Raw genomic sequence first — 22,312 nt, 5'->3', positions numbered from 1 at the left:
AGCAGACTGAAATGGTGTAATACCAGTGTATTGAGATAGATATTTAATTATTGCTGAAATTTGTGATGTAGCTCTATGCCAATAAAACAAGTATGCAAGTCACAGCATGATGCTATGATTCATAAAATACTCGCTTATGAACAACCAGAGAGTGGAAATACTGTATCTTGTTGGAACCCAGAGAATACATCTCAAAGAAGGTGCCATTAGAATAAGAACATAATAAATGGGTTGAGTTTCAAGAAATAACAGCTGCATGGAGTGGATTAGTGGAGAGATAAATTGAGGCATCCCAGAAAGAAAGAAATCATTAATAAAGTTGCAAAGAAAAGAAAGAATTGGGAGGGTTTAGTAATTTAGGCTGGTATCTTGGCCAGATTGAATTAATTTGGGTTCATCTATGTTATAATAAAAAACAAAATAATAAGTTATGGGAAGATCCAAGTTTTTTATTTATTTTCTAGAGAGCTTTTATTTAATAAATATAAATTTAAGAGGTACAGCTTTAGGAATAAAGTGGTTCTTCCCCCTATATCAACCCTCCCACCCCCACTCCTGTCCCACCTCCTACTCCCTCTTCCATCCCATTCTTCATTAAGATTCATTTTTAATTATCTTTATATACAGAAGACCTACCCTATACTAAGTAAAGATTTCAACAGTTTACACCCACACAGACACAAAAAGTATAAAGCACTGTTTGAAGACAAGTGTTACCACTAATTCTCATAGTACAACTCATTAAGGACAGAGGTCTTACATAAGGAGCAAGTGCACAGTGACTCCTGTTGTTGATTTAACAATTGACACTCTTATTTATGATGTCAGTGAAGTTCCAAGTTCTGCTGGAACATAAGGGACATGTAACAGAGAGGAGAAAGATGGAGTTGAAAAAGCCATTTTTAGCCAGATTATGAAGAACTATGAAGGTCAGCTTTGCATACCTACATACACATGTAGATTATATACTTGCAAGAGACAACATAGTAGAGTTGATAGACACAGATGCCCTAAAGCTGGACTGCATTGACTACCAAGCTCTTGCTCTGCCACATACCTCAGGGTGATCCCACTTTTCCTTACTTTCCTCTCTGATAAATAGCTGTACTGTGATTCCCTGGTCACACTTTATATTGATACTTGAGATAATATAAAGTGTTATAAATGTGTTAGCTTTTATTTTATGTGTATATGTAAAAGTGCATGTAAACACATCATGACTTACATAGATGACATTATTCTCTGCTTGATTTTCAGTTATACACTGGGTGGGAAGTCACTGTTGCCTATAGTTTAGAATGAAATCAATATGGTATCTGCCATACCCTGTATATGTCATTTCCTTCCATTGGAGTCCAGAAAGACAGTTTGATAACCATCACAGCTTTCCTCTCTCCATCCAACTCTAACTGGAACCATATGGTTATTATAAAACTTCAATCTTGAACTCCCTCCTAACACAGCCAGAGGCTCAAGTTTACGTAAGCTCTTGAACTTCTGTTTTCCCTATGTATGAGAAGGGAGTGTTTCTCTATCAATATTTAAAAGCTAGTATAATGTGACCTTGGGTATGGTTAAAGTTTTCTGAATCAGTTCATCTCTCTAGTTTGGCTTCAGTGAAGTTTAAAGAAGTGATCTGATTATGGAGTGATCTGGTATTCTATTGACTGCACATTTCTAATCTTAGTAGAGGCATTTACTCATTTCACTAAATGTTCCCCTGGCATCTAACCTTCTTGAGCTCATTTTATCATGCACACCAGTCAGGACTCAACCAGAGAAGCAAAGTCATAAAGAGATTTATGCATAGGTGTGTGCATAAATGGGTCTCACAACTGTGGGAGATGGTTAAGCAGCTTCAACAAGGCTGCTGTCTGCAAGTCTGAGGCTGGTGCTTGAAGTGCAGAAGGCAGGCAGTCATGAGGAAATGTGGTTACTGCTAAAGATTGGATATTTGTGTCTTTTCAAAAATTCACCTACTGAAATTCTAATCTCTACTTGATAGTATTAGACAGTTGGACTTTTTGGAGGCATTTAGTCCGTTTTGCATTGCTACTAGAAAAACCCCACAACAGGGTAATTTTATAAAGAAAAGAGGTCTACCTAGATGACAGTTGTGGAGGTTAGAAGTTCAAACAGCACTACAGGCTCTAATGAGGACCCCACCCCCCTGGACTGAGTCACTTCATGGTAATGGTGGATGGCAATGGTGGGAGCACATGTGAAAGGATCAATCATATACCCAGGGAGTATATTGCAGAACAAGAAGCCAGACTGAGACTGTAATCCCACAATCCCTTGCAAGAACATGTCTAATCTCCCAGGAACTTCTTTCTATGCCCACTTTTCAGAATCCTCACCACAAACTAAAAACCAAGCTCCCAACCCATGAACCATTGAGTAACAACACTCAAGCTACAACAGTCTACCCCCTGGCCCTCCCAAGACTGATGTTCTCCTCACAGTGAAAATGCATTCACTCCATCTCCAAGAGTTCCAAAATTTTAACTCATTCCAGAACGGCTTAGTAGTCAAAGTCCAACGTCTTCTCTGAGATTCAAGGCAAACCCACAGTTGTGAGTCCTTGCAAGGTAAGAAAAACAGGTTATATACTTCCATTAGACAATGGTGGGATAGGTACAAAGTAAATATTCCCATTCTAAAAGGGAAGAATATACATGCAGAAGGAGTGATTGGGCCAAAGCAAGACTGAAATTCAATGGGACAGACACTAACTCCTAAAGCACCAAATCTGGCATTGTGTACACATTGTAGTGTTGGAGTGGGCTGGATCGTGGGTAGCTCTGACATATAGATTTGTGGTCTGCCTGGCTAATCTATGGCCAGTGATAAGGTAATAAAGAGGGAGTCCTTGCAAATGTAATTAGTGCCCTTGTAAAGGAGCCCCCAGAGAACACCTTGTCCGCTTCCACCATGTGAGGACACAGTAAGAAGATATCATCCATATCCAGGAAGAAAACCCTCACCAGCACTGAATTTGTTGGCACTGTGATCTTGGACTCTTCAGCTTCCAGAACTAGGAGAAAATAAATTTCTGCTGTTGACAAGGTGCACACAGTAGAGCAGTTTGTTATAGAAGTCAGAATGACTTAAGACAGTCACAGTGTGTGGAGAACAAAAACCAAGCTGGAAATCAAGCACACAGAGCTACATGGTGGGGGTCAAGGGCAAGAGGGGCAAAATTATGGCACAGTGTGTTAAGCCACCTGTAATGCCATCCCATTTGGGCACCAAGTTCCAGCTGCTCTGCTTGCAATCCAGCTAATGTACCTGGGAAAGCAGTGGAAGATGGCCCAAGTACTTGAGTCCCTGTACCAATGTGGGAGACCTGGATAGAGTTTCTGCCTCCTGGCTTCAGCCTGGCCCAGCCCTGGAGGTTGTGGCCATTTGCAGAGTGAACCAGAAGATGAAAGATCTCTTGCTCTTTATCTCTCTCTATCTCTGTCTCTCTGTCTCTGTCTCTCTCTCTGTCTCTCGCTGTCTCTATCTCTCACCCTCTCTCCATAACTCTTTCCAATGAATAAAAAAGAAGAAGAACCAGATGTGAAGCACACTAGACACACTTTGTGTCCCTTCTTACTGCTGCTGGCATTGGTAAGGTCACATCCTACGGTATCCAAAGACTTTTCTTGTGGAGATGTAGAAACAGACTCAGACCAGTGGTTAGAGAAGGGGAAGATGTATCCAGAGAGAAAGAAAGCAGAGGCAGACCCTCGTGTTGTTTCAAGCTGGCAAATTGAGTCAGCATCCCAGCAACAGTGAGGCTGAGCTAGCTATACATGGCTGCTATTCCTCTTCCATGCTCTAAATCTCCCAAGAATATCCCTTGTGAGTCATCAGCCAGAAGTCTACAGAGTAAATTCTTGGACATGTATTTCAGCCTAGTCAGACTGACACATTACAAAGCTACCACAATATGCAAATAAAATAGCCAGTTTTAAATCTTTCTTTTAGATGGATAGCAGTCTTGAATATTAAATTTTGGTGACTTTGCTTTCTTTATTTTTCCCTTCCATAAAGTCTCTGTTATTTGCTTATGATAAAAAGATTGGTAATAGAATAATTCTTAACATTCACTATGATATAATATATCTCTCGAAATTATTCTTTACAGAAAACTACAGTGTTATTTGTTTTGTAAACCAGCCTACAAACTATGACACCATGAGGCTGCTAGAGTTGGCAGAGCAGGTTGATTCTAATCTTCTGTCTCCAGGCAAGCCTTATCCAAATCCTTTCAGGTGACTTCACATAGAATTATTGACCACTTTTATTGAACACTAGGCTTAATTTGACTTACATACTCATCAGTTGGAAATTTAAATGGTATAATTCAGACTCATGTGTACACTACTAATTAATGTTTCTTGAGAGCTAAAACAAAAATTGGTTCTGGGGCACCTGGGTGAAAATATCTGTAATTATCTACTTAGCAGGAACAAGAGCAGTTTGTCTATTTGATCAATGACCATTCTGACTGGTCATTCCAGAGCTTTAAGGCCAGATGGATAGTGCTGGGGTCACAACAAGCCTTAAGACTCAAAAGAAACTCTTTTTCAATATTCCAATGCCCACACATTTATTTTTTTTAAAGATTTTATTTATTTGAAAGACAGAGTTCCAGAGAGAGATAGAGACAGAGAGAGAGGTCTTCCATCCACTGGTTCACTCCTCAGATGGCCGCAATGGCCAGAGCTGTGCCAATCCGAAGCCATGAGCCAGGAGCTTCTTCCAGGTCTCCCACAAGGATGCAGGGGCCCAAGGACCTGGGTCATCTTCTACTGCTTTTCCAGACCATAGTAGAGAGCTGGATTGGAAGAGGAGCAGCCAGGACTATAACTGGCACCCATAAGGGATGCTGGCGCTTCAGTCCAGGGCTTTAACCCACTGCGCCACAGCGCCGGCCCCACACATTTATTTTGTAAGTAGATATTATCACTTGTATTGAAAGAAGTTCCTCTTGTTTCTAACCCAAATTCCCTCAAATTCAACATTTCCATTTTTTTCAAGCATAACAGGGAACAGACTGTAAAACACCTTTGTAGGAGATATGTTATTGCCACATGACTTTTCTGAACTGATTCTGATTGTTTACCTAGCCCTCTCCTTGTGTCCCATGTCTTTGGTCATTCTTTCCCTCCACCTCTTAAACATCTTAGCCAAATTTTCTTCATATGTACCAGGCTAGCTAATGAAGAGTTGGAAAGAGGCTGTTGTTTGAGCTTAACAATTGAACAGATTGCACATGACTTTTGTGCAGCACTAAATTGCTGATTTTACTTGATGTGGACACCTTCTCCACAATGTGCTGACAGGAAATTAGCAACCCTTCAGCTTCTCCTCACTTCTGCAAGTTACCTGATTGCTTTGTGTTCATGGATTCCTTGTGTAGTTGTAAAGTTTTACTTCAGCAGATCCAGCTATAGTTATTATTTAAATAACCTGAAATTCAGAGCCTTTTAAAGACAAACTGAAAGGTGAGTGTTGTGGCAGAGCAGGGTAATCCCACACTTGGGATACCCACATCTAACGCTGGAGTGCCTGAGATGGGAGTCCCACTACTTCACATATCCCATTTGGCTTCCTGATAAGGCATCTGGGAGGTAGCAGATTGTGGCCCAAATACTTGGGTTTCTGCTGTCCCTGTGAGAGACCCAGATGGAATTCTTGACTCCTGATTTCAGCTTGGTCCAGTGCCAGCTATTGCACACATGTGGAGATTAAAACAGCAGACTGAAAATCTCTCACTCTCTCTGTCACTCTGCCTTTCAAATCAATCTTTTTTATGCACAAATTAATGTTTTTAATCACAGCAAGCAAAAGAATAGTTCATGTTATTGAGGTCTTCATGCTTTGTTTGTTAATCAACCTGAAATAAGAATTATGCAGCAGGGTTATACTAGAACACTCAACTTCCAATTCCATCTACAGATCACTGCTACTATTGCCAATTCTGAAGGTGAAAAATGAGTAGTCTTCACAGGGATCTTGAAAGGGCAGTAGTCCTGTGCTCTGCTATTCCATTACCTTTGGACTATTTGGAGTTTCTCAAATCATTGCAGCGGATACTGTCTTAGTCCACTCAGACTCCAATAACTAAATGCCACAAATTAAGTGGCTCTAACAACAAGAATTTATTTCTCCCTGTTCTTGAGGCTGGGAAATCCAAGATCAAGGTGCTAGCCAGTTTGGTTTCTAATGAGTGCTCTCTTCCTGGTCTTTAAATGGTGCCATCTTGCTATGTTGTTTGTTCATAGCAGAGAGAGATATGGAGGAAGGGAGGGAGGGAGGGAAGAAGAGAGAGAGAGAGAGAGAGAGAGAGAGAGAAGGAGAGAGAGAAAGAAGAAACAGAGAAAGAGAGAGAATCTGGTGTCTTCCTTTTTCTTAGAAAGTCATCTGCCTTATTGGAGTAAGCCCCCCATTTATGACCTCATTTAATCTTTATCACCCCTCACTGATCCCATCTCCAAATACAATGACAATGGGGATTAGATTTTTAACATATAAACTTAAGGAGGGCACAAATATTAAAGTCATACTATTCTTTCCCTGAGCCCCCAAGATTCTTGTCCTTTGTACTTGCAAATACATTCATCCTGTCCTAACAATCCCATCCCCAGAAAGTCTTCATTAATTCCAGCATCACCCTTTAAAAACATCCAAAATGCAATGGTTAATCAGGCTTAGGTAAATAGTCCTGTTCCCCCCCCCCCAAAAAAAAAGAAACTGGGTGAAGGTGGTGAATGGCCCCAAGCAAGTCCAAACATAGGGAAACAAATCCATTAGACCTTAAGTTTGAGAATAATCCTCCTTGGCTTGGTAGCCCACTACTGAGGTCCTCTAGGGTGGCAGTGTCATCCCCATGGCTTTAAAACAGGTACCTTATCCCTTTCACTGTCTGAAAGAGGCCTGCACCCACCGCTGCTGCAGAGGGCCCCATCCTTGAGGCACTCTGCCAGGGCCACATCCCACAGCTCTCTGTCAGGTCCCTTCTTCTGAAGTCAAGAAGAAAACCATCTTGCCTATGGGCACATGGTAGGAAAGGCATTCCCTATCTCTGGATCAACCTCAGAGTAACTTTTCCATTCCTCAAAGAAAACTAAGAAGCTCTGTGGTCCTACCCTGTAGAATCTGAGACGTCTATGACTTCACTTCATCCCATCTTATACAACTTCGTTTCAAACTGGCATTTCTTCTGTTCATGTAACTCCACAACTCTTTATCAATGAATAATCCAGCCACAACTTTGATACGCTCTTTACAACACACTTCATAATTTTTTTTTGCAGTACAAGATAGGAAAATCTTTATGTTCTGCTTCCTTTTTGCTTGATAATCTGCCTTCAATTCATATCCATCTTGCCGTATTTTACTATAAATAGGGTGAACCAATTCATTCCATCAACACTTTACTTAGAAATCTCAGACATGTTTATACAATTTAATTGCTTGCAAGTTCTACTTTTCATAAAACACTGCAACATTGTTCAGCCAAGTTCTTTGCCACTTTGTATCAAGGATCATTTTCCTCTAGTTTCCAGTAACATAGTCCTCATTCCCACCTGAAACCTTACCAGAGGGGACTTTAATATCCACATTTTTCCCAATATTATGTTCCTCTTCCCTGAGAGGATGAGATCTTTCTCTATAGTTCTTCTCTTTTCTTCCTAAAAAGAGAATCTGGCCCTCATCAGAATCACCATTAGTGTTCATATTTGTACAAATTGTCTTGTCATAACAATGTCTGATGTTTCTAGTATACATTTAAAATGCCATCCAGCCTCTACTCATCACCCAGTTCTAAAGCCACTTTCACATTTTAGGCATTTTGTTTCCCAGAAGCACCTCACTCTTTGTTTTAGTGTGTTTCTAGAGAAACAACATCAAGGGGGTGGATAGAGTGATAGAGATCAAGATAAAGATAGAGACAGGTTTATTATAAAGACTTGGTTGACATGGTTATGGAGAACGATAAGTCCTCCAAGATCTATAGTGAGGAAGCTAGGGACCAGGGCAGGGGAATTGTTGCGTTTCCAGTGCAAATGCTAGTAGGCTTGAGATCTGGAAAGAGCTGATATTTCAGTTTCAGATAAAAGAAAGGAAAGAACTGATGTCCTAGATCAAGGAACTTAGGAAGAGTGCCCCTTTATTAAAAGAAGGCTTAGCTTTCCATTCTGTTTAGATCTTTGGCTGACTGGATGAAGCCTAACTGTGACAGGCAGGGCAATATACTTCACACGGTCTTTTGATCCCAAGGTTTGTCTCACCCAGACACATCCTCAGACACACCCAGAACAATGCATGGCCATATGTCTGTGCATCTTGTGCTCCAGTCAAGCTGATGCATGAAGTTACCCACCTCAGGTGCCTTCCATTTTATTTCCACAATTTCTGTGGATTCACTAAAGTACATCTTTTATTGTCTAATTAATTCCTCCAACAAATATTCATGAGTTGCTATTACATGTCATGCTTTATGTTGTCCTACAAGACACACAAAATGCTGCCTACTCAGATCAAGCCTTTATTTGCTTATTTATTTGTTTGTTTTTAATTTACTACTCTAACAGAGGCAAGGATATTTAATCCTTTTCTTTTTTTTTCTTCTTTCTTTTTTTTTAACTTTTATTTAATGAATATAAATTTCCAAAGTACAGAATATGGATTACAATGGCTTCCCCCCAGAACGTCCCTCCAACCCGCAACCCTCCCCTTTTCCACTCCCTCTCCCCTTCCATTCACATCAAGATTCATTTTCAATTCTCTTTATATACAGAAGATCAGTTTAGCATACATTAAGTAAAGATTTCAACAGTTTGCTCCCACACAGAAACATAAAGTGAAAAATACTGTTTGAGTACTAGTTATAGCATTAAATCTCAATGTACAGCACACTAAGGACAGAGATCCTACATGAGGAGTAAGTGCACAGTGACTCCTGTTGTGGACTTAACAAATTGACACTCTTGTTTATGGCATCAGTAATCACCCTAGGCTCTTGTCATGAGCTGCCAAGGCTATGGAAGCCCCCTGAGTTCACTGACTCTGATCATTTTTAGACAAGGCCATGGTCAAAATGGAAGTTCTCTCCTCCCTTCAGAGAAAGGTACCTCCTTCTTTGATGACCCATTCTTTCCACTGGGATCTCACTCGTGGAGATCTTTCATTTAGGGTGTTTTGTTTTGTTTTGTTTTGTTTTGTTTTGTTTTGCCAGAGTGTCTTGGCTTTCCATGCCTGAAATACTCTCATGGGCATTTCAGCCGGATCCGCATGCTTTAAGAAAAATATAATATTTGGGAAAGTATTGGTCAGTGAACTACCTGTTTTCAACAGAGTGTTCCAACACTGCAGGTTTACAAATAAGTGGCTCTCTCTATTACAGACATGGAAATTCAGATTTTTGAAGCCAGATCTAGATGACTATTGGAAACCTACGATGCAAACAAGTTTTTTCACATGGAACACTGTAACTGTAGATGTGTGCCAATGGGAAGGGAATGAGAGCTGAAATCACCAGTCACTCCAAACAGTCTGAGGGCCCTGTCTAGCCCTAACCCTGTCCAGAGAAAGGCAGGTTTCAGGAGGTTATTGAATCCAGGGCCTCTGACTCTCGGGAGGTCAGCAGCACTGTGTCATTTAAGAGAACAATTGATACAAGCCCCATTCAAAGGGTCAGAGGATAACTGTGATTCTTGATCTCAGCCTGTGTGCTAGATTGATGCAGAAACAGACAAAAATGCTGACCGGGGTAGTTTCTTTCAAAAATAGAGAAAATGATAGTAGCAATACAGGTAGCACAGTCATTTCTTGATGATATTTAGATGTAGTCAGAAAAGAAGAGCCCTAGTGCCTAATGACTACAAGATCTTCGTAACAACACACAGGGTTTTCAGAGAATGTTTCTCAAAGAAAATTTCCTGACATATTTTTGGAGCTCATCCTGCAATATACATACTATCAGCCATTTTAACTGAATCTATAACAAATGATAGAATCATTGAATATTAATAAAAATTTTACCTAGGAGAGAAAAGAACATAGTTTCTTAAATCTCACATCAGGAAGTTCCTTGATAGAAAATAAATTTATAGGTAAATGGAAAATTAGTAAATATCTGAACATTCAAAAACATTTACTCAAACATCCGTCATGGAAATTGATTCTCAATATAACCATTCCTGCAGTTCCTAGTAACATATATATATATATATATATATATATATATATATCTTATATATGTGTGTGTATATATATGTTATGTGTGTGTGTATATATACATATATATATATATATATATATATATATGATTTATCAACCACAGGGCCATTCCCTGTGTAGGAATAAATGGACATTTACAAGGATGAGGTATTTTAAGCTATGGGAGATCAGAACTGTCACCAGTCAAGGGAGTCAAGGGGAATGCTGAAGTTTGGAGATAGCATTAAAGTCTTTGGAGTAATGAAAACTCCAAATTCATGAGAACCAAAGGAGATTTTATCATGGTCTAAGAATGGAGACAGATTTGCAGGTGAGTTTTTTATGGGTAAGTGAAAAATACTGCAATTATAGATATAAAGTGATGGCTACAGAACTACAATATACAGTCCAGGGAACGGTTTGGGGAAGTTATGAGGACTATTGTGAAGATGCTTAAAATTTTCTTAGAAATTGGTAATGAATGAATGAATAAATAAATATCCTAAAGATGTCAATCAGTTGAGGAGCTTATTTTAAAGCCCAGAAAAATATGGAATATCATCAAAGCCAAACCCCAAACATATCTATTAATATTTATTATGGTTCCAAATGTTTAATATTAATATAGAATGGAATCATATATTAACGTGTAATTTGGAAAGATGAGTAATCAGACAAAACTTCTCACTAAGAACATATCAAATTTCCTAAAGGAGTATTTTTAAATATTTCTTAAAAACACAGGCGGGCTAGCAAGATAGTAAATGGAAGCAGAAATGCAAAAAAAGAGCTCCACAACACCTTTGCCCTGAGGACATTCACAATCTCTGAGAATCAAAGTTCTGATGTTGACAAATCTAAAGGCAATAGAGGTCATAAATCAAAACCCAAGGCCACCCCTGGGTAGTCTTAGAGGAGATCCTCTACACAACAGACTATTCCTCTTACAGCCAGTGACAAACAACAAAGAAGGCTTCAACCTCAGTATTTAAAAATAACAATAAAACCCATTACACATTAACATAAATAACATACTTTGATAAAAATGTGCCATATTGCCTGAAACAAACACAATGAATGAAAAGAGTGGCATTTTAAAATGGTTTTGCAAATTGCTTTAATATCTGGCTTAATAAAAACCAGTTGAATTCTTATATCTTCTGCTCTCAATCTGTTACAATATGTTGTTTGACTGAAGTGTATGAAGACAAGTCAGTCCTATACAGATATGCCTTTGGAAAAAGGAGGAATATTTTCAGTCTTTTTAGATTGACATTATTCTTATTTTACACAAGTGGTAATTTATTAAAGGTTGGTTGCAGTGTAGAATAAGGATATTCTATTAATAACATTTCATCTATCTGTGGGTCTTTCACTTTCGGTAGAAATTTTACCCATGCATAAACTCATATTGGCTGACTGAGTTGGGCGAATCTTCCAAAGATTGCCAAATTTCATTAAGAAACATTTAAAAATGACATTTCAATTGATATCATCACCAATCTCATCAGAAACTTTTTTTTTAATTTGACAGAGTTAGACAGTGAGAGAGAGAGACAAAGAGAAAGGTCTTCCCTCTGTTGGTTCACCCCCCCCCCCCCCCAAATGGCCACTATGGCCGGAGCTATGACGATCCAAAGCCAGGAGCCAGGTGCTTCCTCCTGGTCTCCCATGCAGGTGCAGGGGCCCAAGCACTTGGGCCATCCTCCACTGCCTTCCCAGGCCACAGCAGAGAGCTGGACTGAAAGAGGAGCTAACCAGGACTAGAATCTGGCACCCATATGGGATGCCAGCGCCACAGGTGGAGGATTAACAAAGTGAACCACGCCGCCGGCCCCCAGAAACTTTTAAGTTTTAAGAAACTATCCTATTAACAGTGGCACATTAGGGCAGTCATTAGCTTAGTAGTAAAGATGCTGGTTATTATGCCTGCATCATATATTGGAGCATGTTGGTTCAATAACTAGGTCCAGCTCCTGACTCCAGCTTCCTGCTAGTGCAGTCCTCAGAGGTAGCAATGATGGATCAAGCACTTGGGTTCCTTCCACCCACCTAGCAGACCTAAATTGAGTTCCCTGTCCTGGACTAAAGCTGACCTAGTCTCAACCATAGTGGACAGTTCAAGAATGAGCCAGCAAAAAATGGGAGCATTTCCCCTCTCTCTCTCTCTCTCTCTCTCTCTCTCTCTCTTTCTTTCTCTCTTTTTCTCTCTCCCTCCCTTGCTCCCTCTGTCTTTCAAATAAATAAGTAAGCTGCCGATTACATTTCCAAAGTTCTAATTTTCTCTGGAAACGTTTAATTTTACCATAAGCAACAAAAAGTGATCATAGCTTTCCCGAAATGAAAGTCTGTTGTCATTAATATTCTATACAAGTTCTGCCCATTACCCAAATCTGAATAACCATAGCTTGTCTGTCAGTTGTTCTTTCAAGGAAAAAAGAAAACCTGGCATTTTATGGGAAAAGTTACTAGTTCAGCTTGCAACTCAAGCAATTTCCCAGGGGCTTTTTCTTGTGATAGCTATCATATTTTGTCATGTAGCAAAAATGTTCTGTGTACCTTCCTGTTTTGTCATTTATTATTAAGATGACATTTACTATTAAGATGACATTACCGGTCGGCACCGTGACTCACTAGGCTAATCCTCCACCTTGCGGCACCGGCACACCGGGTTCTAGTCCCGGCCGGGGCGCCGGATTCTGTCCCGGTTGCCCCTCTTCCAGGCCAGCTCTCTGCTATGGCCCAGGAAGTGCAGTGGAGGATGGCCCAAGTGCTTGGGCCCTGCACCCCATGGGAGACCAGGATAAGCACCTGGCTCCTGAATTCGGATCAGCGTGGTGCGCTGGCCGCAGCGCGTTGGCTGTGGCGGCCACTGGGGGGTGAACCAATGGCAAAAGGAAGACCTTTCTCTCTGTCGCTCTCTCTCACTATCCACTCCACCTGCAAAAAAAAAAAAAAAAAAAAAAAAGACATTACTGGCACATGCTCACTCGGACTTACCTCCAATGGTGGAACTAGAAATGTGCCAGGGAATTTCATCTCAATCTTACCAAGGAGGCAGGTACCAATGAGCGCACTTGGTAAAGTGATAAGTATAAATACACAACTGATCAAAAAGATAGGGTAAGTGTTGAAGAGATTTCACAAATAAGGCCAGTGTAAGCAAATAATGAAGGATAGAATTAAAAGGGAGAGAATGATCCTGAGGGGGAAGCAGGACACACAGCAGACTCATAGAATGGCAAACGCCCAAAACAACACTCAGGCCTCAGAATCAACCCTTGGGGCATTTGGATCTGGCTAAAAGGCCCATGAGAGTCTCACAGGCATGGAAAGCCATGACACAGTGGCAAAAACAATCTAAATGAAAGATCCTGGTGAACAAGACCCCAGCGGAAGGAACAGGCCATCAAGGAGAGAGGTGCCTTTCTCTGAAGGGAGGAAGGAACCTCCACTGTGATATGGCCTTGACTAAACAAATTCAGAGTTGGTGAACTCAAGGGGCTTCCATAGCCTAGACAGCTCATGGCAAGAGCCTCGGGTGATTGCTGACGCCATAAATAAGAGTGTCAATTGTTAAATCTACAACGGGAGTCACTGGGTACAGGCTCCCCACGTAGAATCTCTGTCCTTAATGTGTTTTACTATGAAACTTAAAGACAACACTACTAGTCGAACAATACCCTATACCTTGTGTGGTTGTGTGAGGGCAGCCTGTTGAAATCCTTGCTTAGTGTATACTAAGTTGATCTTCAGTATATGAAGGTGATTGAAAATGAAACTCGATGAAGGGCAGGATGGGAGAGAGAGTGGGAGAGGGGAGGGCCGCGGGAGGGAGGGAGGTTGGGGGGGACCACAACAATACAAAAGTTGCACTTTGTAAATTCACATTTATTAAATAATAAAAAGATGACATTACTACATTACTATTAAGATGACACCCAGGAATCAGGATTTAACAAAAGTAACTATTCTACTGCTTCATCAAGGATATTCTTAAGTAAAACTGGTCTTCCCTGTTTTGTTTTTTACTGCAAATAAGTGGGTTGGGTGATAAAGAAGACAACCCGGCCTTGTCCCCAAGGGTATTTGTGCCAGTCAAAGCTGAGGCTCCTACTAGAAATGTCCAGGTCATGCAAACACCAGGAGATCAGCAAACCCCACCCTGACACTTAGAAACCAAACCAATCACTCACATACATCTTCCTGATTTAACACATTGTCACAATTCTCTTTCAAAGACACACTTTTCTCTTCTTTCGAAGACAAAAAATATTTGGCCCAATTTAAACTTAGAAATGATAAGTGTCCTAAAATATTTCAAGTGCTGATTCAGCCATCCCTGAATTGTTTGTGCATCAGAAATTCCATTAATGTGTTTATTTCAGCTCTCTAAATACATCACTACAGACATGCTATGGAAAGACAAAAGATCAAAGAAAAAACATCTTGTATATTTTTATTCATATAGTTACATTTAACAAATTTAAATAATCCACATTTCAAAACACCACCCTCTCATGCATATTATACACATATTTCTCAAATACAACTTTATGAAAATAAAAGCAAAAGCTTTAGATTCAGAGAGATTAGATAAAATGTGAGGCCAAGTACAGAACCTGAAGTGTCTGCAGAGTTGGCAATAACAGGGCTGGGAGGAAAAGTATGTACTGGAGCCTGGGCTGGAGGGATAGGAATAGGAGTCGCTGCATTTGGTGAGATCCATGTTATTCATAAGATCTGAATGGAGTTCACTTTATAAAAATTCACTGTAGGAAGAAATACCTCTAGAAAAAAATCATTTTTAACAGTTACTACCATTTAACATGCTACAACAAAGCAGCATTAAACCAAGGAGTCTTAAATAACATGAGGAATTATGGAGCCTGCATTGGTTTCATATCTCTGTGTAACAATTACTGTACATTTGAAGGCTTAAAACAAAGCTCCGTCATTGCTCACGGTTCTGGAGGGCAGAAGTCTTTCATGGAGTGACTGGATTATCTGTCTGGAGTCTTAAGAGACTGGAATCGAGATGTCAGCCAGACCCTATTCCTTTCTAGTAGCTCTGGGGAGAATCTTCTTCCACACTCATTCAGGCTGTGGGTCAAAGCCAGTTCTGTGCTGTTGGAAAGACTGTTCTCCTTGTGTTCAAATCCTCACAACCTGAGAACATTCACTCAAAGATGATTTCACTGCGTGCTTTGTGATGATGTGCTTCATGCCAGCATTGTGACAAATGAGCACATCCTGGAGATGATGATGTCAATCGGGGTGATAACAAGTCTGGTAAAGCCAAGGTCTCAGAGAGGAAAAACAGGATGGTCCTGCCCCTCCCCCACAGTGGGAGTCCACTGAGCTATGGGTCTAAGTCAAGAGGGTATTTTTGGTAAAATGATTTGGGGATTTTTGGTTAAAAAAAAAAGAAGACAAACAAATCGCACATGTGCCTCTGTAAATGGCACAAAGGGTGAGCGACTCTGGGTTAGAATGAAAAGGCCTTCACACACACCTGCTATATGTAATGGATTCTCTAGTGCTACATGTGCAATGCATCATGGTACCCACTGGCCTAGGTATTTTACATCAAATTTTCACTTGAGGCAAACAAAGTTAGATCTTCCTAAGGCCACTCTACAAGGAAGGCTCGTGGTTTGCAGCTAGGCCTCTGTCCGTCCCAGGGCTCACTCCTCTGCTCCACAGCACTGAAAAGGGGCCCTTGCAAGAAATGGGGGATGTGTCCAGCCTGTGGGCTGTATAAGGCCTGCAAAATCAATTGGTCTGCCCACATTGAGACAACCACAGACGGGACTCAGAGTTCAATAAATCTACAGCAGCTAACTTTTAAGTTGATAATTTTGTATGGCCTGCAAATGATGTTACAAATATACAAAACACCCTTGGCAAAAGAGAAGGCTCTTCCTCCTGTGGATAGGATACAACTGCCAGTTCCTTCTGAGGGGCAGTGAGTCCAAGTTGCATTGACTTAGGACAGAAATCCAAGTTCTTTCCACACAGCAAGACCATCCTCGGGTGGTTATTTGCAAGACAGCTTTGTGCTTAACCAGGCAAACATGAGTGCATACTTTCCTGGTGCTTCCTTGCCCCTAGCTAAAGCTGTACTTCCTTGGCAGGGAAGGGCAGGGAGGCCTTCAGCAAACACTTGCCAGACAGTACTCTCGGTTTCTCTGCTCCCAGGTTCCCCTGGACCTTAGAGCTGGCGGGGGTGGGGGGGGTGGGGGGGGTGGGGGGGGGATCTTTGGCCTCCTCTGGGAAATGCTACTTTGTAACCAAAGCAGAAAGATCATTGTCTGCCTTCTCTTACAAGTCAGATAAGGAAAGGCCACTGATCCCCTTGAAGAATCATCCCAGCTAATCAGGAAGCTTGCCCCCAAACAGCGCCAACAGAAAAAAAAAATAACACGGGATAATTATTAACCTTCACATAGGGATTCCAGATGGCAATCTGGCCTTTCATCTCAGCTAAGGGGAAATGGCAGAGACAGAACTCATGAAATGGAAAATGGAAGAGGAACTGCCTGTGGGTTCTTCAGTGGACCATGTTGATAACTTTAAAGCCAAATCTCTAACAGGCTAAACTGAGGTCTCGTCCCAGAAGGTAGATTACAGTTTCACTCAGGGTTGTTTTTTTTTTTTTTTTTTTCATTGAAACTGGTTTTCTTCAAAGTTTTATTCATTTATATGAGAGGCAGAGACAGAGAGAGAACTCCCATCTGCTGGTTTATTCCCCAAATGCCAACAATGGAGTCAAGAGCTGGGAACCAAGAACTCAATCCAGGTTTCCCACATTGATGACAGGAACCCTACTACTAGAGCTGTCACTGCTGCCTCCCAGGGTTGGCATAAGCAGGATGCCGGAGGCAGGAGCTGGAGCCAGCTATAGAACCCAGGATCCTAATGTGGGATGTAGGCATCTAAACCAGAGTTTTAACCACTAGGGTAAGTGCCTACCCCCGTGATAGGCTTTTGAGTGATTCTCCCGGATCACTTAAGCACATATATGGGAAATACATCTGATTTCACAAGAATGAGGCAAATAAAATTGCTTCCAATATTTTTTGGATGAATATTGTGGGAGGCCATTGAGAAACAGAAGCCCAATTTCACACATACTTAATTTTAAAAAATACATTTAAATAGTATTAAGCTTTCCCACATATCCATATTGGCTTAAAATTCATGTGATGATTTGAAACACTTTTTTCTAACTTACTGATTCTAAATACATGCTTATTAAAGGAAATGCATTATGCACAGACTTTTACATTTTTTTAACTTTCTTGGATCTTATTTTAAAATATTAAGTGGACACAACGTTTGCCAATAGTCAGTTCTTTCACTATCAGCCATGGGAATTAACCAGATCAAACCTAATGTGCCAGTACTACCACCTGACTAGAGCTACCCTGACTTCTTAAGAATCCTTGAATACTAACTGCATTTTCCTTATTTTGATAGAAATCTTCTGAGCTAATAGCTGAGTGTTTGAAATCAAACAGAGGTAAGGTCAATCTTCCTACAGTTGCAGGTACTTGAGCAAGTTATTTTCTGTCCTAGAATGTCCATTTCCTGTGTTAAACAGGGAAATAACAAATCTTTCAGAAGTTGGTCATGAGAAGCCCATCAGCTGGTCCATGTCATGTAGTAGTGTTCAATAAGTGGTAACTTGTTTTTATTGCCATTGGAGTTATTCTTTTCCTTAGTCATTCCCTCCATAAAACAAATGCTCACTCCCGTCTCATATTTTCATTGACTCAAGTTCTACCTTTTAGTCCAATATCCTTTCTCAAGAAGGCTTTCACCATTGTGCTTTCTGTAGCCCTTCAGCAAATAGTGAGTTCTCCACCATCTCTAATCCTTCCTCACTTATTTCATACACCTTGTGTTGTATTTGTCACCTACTACATTGTGCTGTAGTTTCTGATCTTTGTAATTGAAATGACAACTTCTGAAATTTAGGAAGCAAAGTGCTCTTCCCTGTGAATTTTTTCTTTCTTGGTTTTGTGTTGAAAGAATTCTAGAATGATGTTATGTTTTGTTTTGTGTTATTTGTCAAATCAAAACAGAATTGTTTTTTTCATTTTAGCTTTTAGTATTGTTTACATTTTAGCATTTAGATATTTCAATTTAGCCAACTTTTTTTTTATCCTGAACCTCCAACATAATTCTTGAAGTCAGGATGAACAAACGTATTGCTAATTCCTTCCAGAGTAAGGTGATGATGCTTCCAAAATTACTAACTACACAGCCAGGCAGCCTCCAGCCATTCTGCTCTTTCTGCTTCAGTTATCTTACCATCAGTGTAAGTGATGGGTTATGCTCAAATGATTTTTTAAAGATTTATTTACTTATTTGTAACTCAGAGTTATAGAGAGGGAGAGAGAGAGAGAGAGGATCTTCTATCTACTGATTCACTCCCCAGATGGCCACAATGTCCAAGGCTGAGGTAGGCTGAAGCCAGGAAATAGGAGCCTCTCCCAGTCTCCCTCATGGATAGCAGTGTCTAAGTACTTGGGTCATCATCTGCTGATTTTCCCAGGCCATTAGCAGGAAGCTGAAATGGAAGTGGAGCAGCCAGGACTTGAACCAGCACACAAATGGGATGTTGGCATCACAGGCAGCAGCTTTTGCCCACTACGCCACAATGCCAGCCCCTCAAATGATTTTTAAGAGACTCTGTTTCTAGAAAATTTCTGGCTTATCATTTTTTAAGTGAGAGCATTAAACTTGGCAATCCTGAGCTTGACTTTCTGCAGCATAAGTCATTGTTACCTTCACTTTCCCAGACCACACAGGGTCCCAGTAAGAAAAAAATTCATTTCTCAGGCATCATATCCACTATTCAAAAATTTCCCAGCTACTTCATAGAGTTTCCCAAAGGCTTTTTAAAGTATTCATACATAATGTGCTTTCAACTCCCTAAGGATTCCAATACTCATTTCCTTTATTCTAGCCATGTCTTCAGTTGCTCTTATGTCTCATAGAGCTGCTTATGCCCCCAGGATCTACCTGTTTTGGGAGCAGGATATTTGCCTCGGATTCTCATCTTTAGAATGAACCACACTCACTCACCTCCTCCAATGCTCTATGTGAAGTGGGGGAAGGGATACATTCTTAATCTTGGGATGCACTTATCTTGGGTCACAAGAAAGATGCCTATTCTATAGTGATAAAATGATTTAGAGGTGCAGCAAGAGGTTTGATTATTAACAATAATGTCAAAATAAGAGTTTATCAAAACCAATTCTTTGCAGACATTCCCAAGTATGAATGGGGTTTCAGTGAATTAGTCAGTCCCTGCGATTAGAATGATCCAAATCATTCAGCGATGTGGCCAATAATTAGCATAATCTGTGTGGGTGCAAACTGTTGAAATCTTTACTTAATATATACCAAGTTGATCTTCTGTATATAAAGATAATTGAAAATGAATCTTGATGAAGAATGAGATAGGAGAGGGAGTGGGAGTTGGGATGGTTTTGGGTGGGAGGGAGATTATGGGGGGAAAAGCCACTATAATCCAAAAGTTGTACTTTCAAAATTTATATTTATTAAATAAAAGTTTAAAAAAAGAAAGCATGGCATCAGCTCAGCCAGGCTACCTGTGTTAACAACAACTTGGAGGTGGTCCATTAGCACAGACATGGATCTGAGATATGGGGAGAGATGTACAAAAGCAAAGCTTCTGCTTCTCCCCATTGCTGTACAGGAATCATGTGTGATATGCACTTTTCTACCTCACAGAGTGTGAAGCACTCAAACATTTTTCCCCACTGCATTCTAGACCAACAGAAATTCACATGAAGATCAAAGTTTTGAGAATGGGACCAGATTACTCCAGATTGGAGTACTGGTGGAAAGGTACAAAGAAGTTAGTAAAAATACTTCCTAGTTCTCTTCCGAATTATCCCTTTTTCTTGTACAGGAAGATGGTGATATCAGCTGCTTAGAAAAAGTTGTTCTCTTGGATGCTGAATGAAGAGATCTTGTGATTAAACTTCAAGAAGAGATGGTTAGAGTGGTGCTGTGGCAAAGTATCTTAATCTGCTACATAGGGATGTCTACATCCCATATTGGAGTTCCTAGGATAGAGTTCCATCTCCACTTCTGATCCAGAGTCCTGCTAAAGACACCCTGGGAGGTAGCAGATGATAGCTCAGCTGCTTGTATTCCTGCCACCTATGTGGAAGACACAGACTTGGTTCCAGGCTCCTGGCTATGGCCTTACCCAGACCCAGCTGTTACAGTCATTTGGGAAAGTGAACCAACAAATGGAAGATCTCTCTCTCTCTTTTTCTCTCTCTCTCTCTCTCTCAAATAAAAAATAATAAATGCACTTTATTTTTTTTTTTTTTTTGACAGGCAGAGTGGACAGTGAGAGAGAGAGACAGAGAGAAAGGTCTTCCTTTTTGCCGTTGGTTCACCCTCCAATGGCTGCCGCGGCCAGTGCGCTACAGCCGGCGCACCACGCTGATCCGATGGCAGGAGCCAGGTGCTTCTCCTGGTCTCCCATGGGGTGCAGGGCCCAAGTACTTGGGCCATCCTCCACTGCACTCCCTGGCCATAGCAGAGAGCTGGCCTGGAAGAGGAGCAACCAGGACAGAATCCGGCGCCCCATAAATGCACTTTAAAACAAAAAAGAAGAGATTGCCAACTACTCCCTATCTGATTTCTACTCTGGGTAACCAAATCCTCAGAGAGAATGCACAGTGCAGCTCATTTCTTCCATAGGAAGCTACACTAAAGTTTAGGGGCCAAGCCTCTGCTAGTAACTTGGCTAATTTTCTCAGTAGGTTCCAGCTGCTTGCCTCCCTGAGGGCCTGCAGGGATGGCAGATGGAGGAGGACTCACATTTATAGGATCCCAGCCATCTCTTTCTGTTTCATTAGAGACCCTAAAAGACGGAGAAACAGCAAAGTGAAAACTGCCAGGAGTCATCACTTGGCTGCAATTCCCAAAAAGCAGGACTCCATTCAAGACCCCCACATTCAAGCTGCTCAGGTGTGCCCAGCTGGAGCAAAGGAGCTCACTACCTTCTGCAACGTGACTCACCCTGTGAACTGCAACAAGAATCCAGCCACTGTACCGAAAGCCACAGAAACAAACCCTCTGTCTGTTGTGCTTGCTGCTTTGATAAGAGAGCAAAAAAGAGATTTCAGTCAACTGAAGAATATCCCTAGGTTGCAAAAGAGGGCTGTTAGAAATGTGTGTCTGTTTTAATTTGAAGGGTAGAGAGTCAAGGGTTGTGGGAGAGGACAGACAGAGGACAAATTGGTAGTACTCCCAGCTGTTGATTCATTGCCCAAAAGCCCACAACAGCTGAGGCTGTGCCAGGCTAAAGCCAGGAGCCAGGAACTCAATCAGATTCCCCCATGTGGCAGCATGGAGCCAAGGTCTGCATTAGCAGACCATGAGTCAGGGTCTGCATTAGCAGGAAGCTGGGAACAGAAGCGGAGCCGAGGCTAGAACCCAGGCACTCCAATACAGCATGCAGGTTTAAAAAGTTGTCTCTTAACCACAGTGTCAAATGCCTGCCCCCCCCCCTCATATTTTTTTAAAGAAAGTATTTAGCTAGACTACTTCTGACTTCTGTTTTCTCTCTACCCACCCACAGCTCTTCCATGAATTTACAAGATCTGTTGGGGAGGGTATATTTTGACTATCAGAGCAATGTAAGTTTCTATTCTAGCATCAAGACCACCTGTCCAGCTAGGAAAGCAGGTTGTTAAAATGATAAGAGAGATGCAAAGTAACACAGACAAGGTTTATTATCAGCAAGACGAAACACTGCATGATAGTCAGCATTTCTGAGAAATTCAGGAGGAAAAGCATTTGGCAAAGGGGTGGAAAAATAACCTGATGATGGTGTATCTGTCCCTCACCTATCTCCCCCCCTCCAGCTCCTATGCCCCTTTTCTCACTTTAGGAGGAGACATTGAACAAAGTAAAACAACCACTCTCTGAGCATCCAAGGTTGCAGAAGTAACATATGCTGCCCTTGTTACTTTGAATCACTTCCCCAGGGCATTTATCATTTGTACACTGAGATGTTCTGACAGCCACTTGGCAC

At 41.0% G+C, this 22,312-nt stretch overlaps 1 long non-coding RNA gene across 2 annotated transcripts; it reads left to right on the top strand.

Moving 5' to 3' along the window:
* Positions 1-838: 838 nt before the first annotated feature.
* LOC127493135 (uncharacterized) lies at positions 839-21,965 on the top strand. Of its 2 annotated transcripts, XR_011388481.1 has the most exons (4): positions 854-929; positions 2,352-2,591; positions 17,701-17,743; positions 21,857-21,965. It is a non-coding gene; the product is annotated as an uncharacterized lncRNA (long non-coding RNA). The 2 variants fall into 2 exon arrangements; XR_007923181.2 differs by having other exon boundaries at positions 839-2,591.
* The last annotated feature ends 347 nt before the right edge of the window (positions 21,966-22,312 follow it).

The sequence above is a fragment of the Oryctolagus cuniculus genome, chromosome 5 (genome assembly GCF_964237555.1).
Source record: "Oryctolagus cuniculus chromosome 5, mOryCun1.1, whole genome shotgun sequence".
In the NCBI taxonomy this organism is placed as follows: domain Eukaryota; kingdom Metazoa; phylum Chordata; class Mammalia; order Lagomorpha; family Leporidae; genus Oryctolagus; species Oryctolagus cuniculus.
This window is presented reverse-complemented; position numbering and strand designations above follow the sequence as displayed.